The sequence below is a fragment of the Benincasa hispida genome, chromosome 5 (assembly GCF_027475165.1).
Source record: "Benincasa hispida cultivar pf3 chromosome 5, pf3_genome.v1.1, whole genome shotgun sequence".
Classification (NCBI taxonomy): Eukaryota; Viridiplantae; Streptophyta; class Magnoliopsida; order Cucurbitales; family Cucurbitaceae; genus Benincasa; species Benincasa hispida.
Window position 1 is genome coordinate 31733357 of NC_143482.1, and position 4482 is coordinate 31737838.

The 4482-nt window shown below is 31.2% G+C and overlaps 1 pseudogene; it reads left to right on the top strand.

The window, feature by feature from the left end:
* Positions 1 to 1798: 1798 nt before the first annotated feature.
* LOC150036040 (uncharacterized) lies at positions 1799 to 2470 on the top strand (annotated as a pseudogene).
* Positions 2471 to 4482: the final 2012 nt, after the last annotated feature.

The window sequence follows — 4482 nt, forward strand, 5'->3', positions numbered from 1 at the left end:
GGTTTGATTTGGACAGTCTAAAATCGGAATTGCAAAATAGAACATTAAACAATCAATCCCAAACCATAAAATCAAACAATGAAGGAAGAACATCAAAAATCTTGAAGGAAGAATATCAAACATGCATGAGGAAGAACAGAGACGGACCTATAACACATAAATAGATTTAAAAAAATTATCTAAGGTTTTCCTTTGGACACCAAGAATCGAAAAAAAAAAAATATGAATAATATCAAACATGCATGAGGAAATCAAGATGGATTTAACACTAATCATCAGCGTAAAACAAGGTAATCACAAAAAAAAAAAAAATAGATCTGAACAAAAAAACCTAAATCTAACACTAATCGTCAGCGTAGAAGAAAATAATCGCAAAAAAAAAAGTAGATCTGTGCAAAAAAAACCTAGATCTATTATAAATTAAAAAAAAAAATCGAAATATCGTTAGATCTACAACAAAATCGTTTGAAATCAGTGAATAGACATACAAAGAAGCCAAAAAACCCAATCGAAATCAGAGAAATGAAGAGACATACAGGGAAACAAAAAAAAAATACATAGAGGAACCAAAGCAGAGAACAAAGAGATGAAGAGAAATACAACTCATTCCAGCCGGAGAAACGAAAGACATACAACTCGTTCCAGCCAGAGGGAGAACGAAGAGACTAGAAAACGAAGAGATCAGACGAAGAAGAGAACCCAAACGGCGGAAGAAAAGAGAAAATAAGAAAAGAGAGAGAAAGTGGTGATTAATTACCGTGATAGAAGAGAGAGAGGGCTAAAGAATAGATCTGAAAAATGGGGCATAAAACGAGGAAAGTAAACGAGGGGGTAAAACGGTGGGTTTCAAACTCACCGGTTTCAAATTTCACCACCATCAAACACTAGGTGGCTTTTTAAGCCCACCCAACCCAACTAAGACCCACCATCAAATACCCCCTTAGAAAATAAATTTTGAGGTGTTCGACTAAAACAAAAATAAGTACTTTGCGCATGTTATATTGGTATTTTACTATTTGTTCATAACCAACAGCTAATTCAATAAACATGTTAGGTCATTATTTAGGTCTTCTTTTGCTAACTTTTTTTTTCTGTTATTTTTTTAATGGAACTTATAAAAATACTACTTTAATTTACTTATTGTTTTCTTTGTTTTTGGTATATACTTTTAGGATTGTTTAAAATTAAGTCAATGTTTTAAAATTAAAAAAAGGAAAAAAAAAAGTAGTTTTTGAAAATTGTTTTGTATTTTGGAATTTGCTAAAAGAAATTAGTGTTTAGTCTAAAATGACCAAAATAGTTGTCAAAAAATTGTAAAAAAGTAATCATATTATAAATATCATAAAAATAGATGTTCAATGCTTAGTGTCCTAAAAGCCATATGTCATTTTTCATACTCTCCATGTGCCTTGTAATAATTCATGTTTGGTGTCCATGTAAGTCCACATCCTAGTTGCCACTTTGCTATAAATAGTAGCATTTGGTGGATTTCAATATAATACACATTGATGAGAAATCCACTTCAAAATTACATAAATTTTCATATCCAATTTTATAAATTTAGTTATTTTATGAATTTAGTTATTTTATGATTTTAGTTATTTTCTCCATATCTGTGTTCCCGTCGTGTTCCTCAATTTCACAATACATTATCAGCACGAGCTTTTATTGTTTCCATCGTTGAAGATTGGTCGGGTTTTTTTCTTCTTTATTATAATTAATAAATTAAATATTATTTTGCATATTTAGTATATATTAAATTTCTTATATAAATACAATATTTTGTGACAGTGTTGCCATGACAAACCTTACAAAATTAGAATTCACAGCCCTTGACATTAATGACAATAATTATTTGTCATGGGTGCTCGATGCTGAAATTCACCTGGATGCTATGAACTTGGGAGAAACAATTAAAGAAGGAAATACGATATCCAGTCAGGACAAAGCAAAAGCTATGATTTTTGTTCGTCATCATCTCCACGAGGGATTGAAAATGGAGTATCTTACGATAAAAGATCCCCGTATCTTGTAAAAAAATTTGAAAGGGAGGTATGATCATCAAAAAACAGTTATTCTTCCTAAAGCTCGTTATGAGTGGATGCACTTGAGGCTACAATATTTCAAATCAGTAAGTTATTACAACTTCGCATTATTTAAAACCAGTTCAAAATTGTTGTTATGTAGAGAAAAATTTACTGATGTTGATATGTTAAAGAAGACATTTTCTACATTTCATGTCTCGAATATGCTCCTGTAGCAGCAATATCGAGAGAAAGGTTTTAAAAAATATCCTGAGCTAATTTCATGCCTTCTCGTGGCTTAACAAAATAACGAGTTATTGATGAAGAACCACAAATATTGACCAACTGGAACAACACCATTCCCTGAAGTGAATGTTGTGAATGTTAATAATCGTAGTCGAGGTCGTGGTCATGGTCATGGTCGAGGTCATGACCGTGGTAGATGAAGAAATAATTATTATTTTCATGGTGGTCGTTCTAATCATTTAAATTTCAAAAGAACCACACAAAATGATGATCACAAAAGAAAAGGTCCACAAGATAAAAGTTCAAAAAGTGTTGAAAATAAATGCTTCCGAAGTGGAATGTTTGGGCATTGGTCACATACCTGTTGTACGTCAAAACATTTAGTTGACCTCTATCAAGCCTCCCTAAAGGAAAAAGAGAAAAATGTGGAAGCTTGCATACCAGGATAATGACATATTTGACCCATCCTATATGACAAATTTGGATGTGACAGACTTCTTTAAATCTCCTAAAAAGAAGATTGGCATAGTTGGTGGAACATCAAGTGTTTCTTTTGACTTTGAGAATATCTAGACTTAATGTTGTTGTTTTCTTTTATCTTTCTTCATCTTTTTTAGTAACTTTTGTATATTTTAAGTGTTGTTTTTCTTATTATAATTATTTTCTCTTAATGAAGAAACATGGATCGTTCATATGTTGGGTGTTTAAAAAATGAGCAAAGAAGATCCATGTCTAGCAAACAGTGCAACTACACACAAAATATTTACAAATAAAAATTACTTTTCCAAATTGACAATGTTGAAAGCAAAAGTAAATATACTTTTCCAAATCCATGTCAGGTTCTGCGAACTTAATCTAAGGTTTTGAAAACACAAATATTACTTTGCCTAAAGGAACAAAATTTACAATTGATAATGCATTGCTCTCTAGTCAATTAAGGAGAAATCTTCTAAGTTTTAAAGATATGCATTGCAATGGTTATCATATTGAGACTGATAGTAAGAATAGTGTCGAATATCTATATAGTATCTCTACTATCTCAAGTGAAATACGTATATTAGAAAAATTGTCTGCTTTATCTTCTGGATTGTATTATACTTATATACGAGTAATTGAATCATATCCAACAATGAACCTGAAGTTCATGAATCCAGACATATTTACAATTTTGTATGACTGATCGGGTCATCCAAGATCTACAATGATGAGGAGAATTATTAAGAATTCAAATGGACACTCATTGAAGAACCAGAAGATCAATCTAATGAATTATTATGTGATTTTTGCTCTCAAAGAAAATTAATAATTAGACCATCACTAGCTAAAGTGGGGACTGAATCACCTATATTTTTATAACGAACTCATGATGGTATAGGTGGACCTATTAACCCACTAAGTGGACCATTTAGATATTTTATGGTATTAATAGATGCATCCAGTAGATGGTCACATATGTGCTTATTATCAAGTTGAAATCTTGCATTTTCAAGATTACTTGCTCAAAGAATTAAGTTAAGAGCACAATTTTCTGATTATACAATTAAGATCATTCGTCTTGATAATGCTGGTGAATTTACATTCCAAGCTTTTGATAATTATTGTATGTCAATTAAGATAAGTGTTGAACATCCTATAGCTCATGTTCATACACAAAATGGTTTAGCAGAATCATTCATAAAACGTTCGTAATTAATTGCGAGACAATTACTTATGAGAGCTAAGCTTCCTTCATCTGTATGGGAATATACTATTTTGCATGTAGCATCACTGTATGCATTAGACTAATAGCTTATCATAAGCACTTTCTATTACAATTAGCTTATGGTAATGAACCAAATCTTTCCCATCTGAGAATTTTTGGGTGTGCAGTATATGTTCCAATTGCTCCACCACAATGCACTAAGATGGGTCCTCAAAGGATTAGTAATATATGTTGGATATAATTCTCCATCAATTATTAAATATCTTGAACCCCTGACGGATGATGTATTTATTACACGATTTTTGCTGATTGTCATTTTTATAAGACAAATTTTCCAATATTAGGGGGAGGAATTAATAAATTAAAAAAATTATATGGAATGCATCGTTATTGTCTCATTTAGATCCCCAAACAGATCAATGTGAACTTGAAGTTCAGAAAATAATTCATTTGCAAAATATATGTTGGATTCAGAAAGCAAGTAGCGGAAGTAAAACAGAATCATTAAGC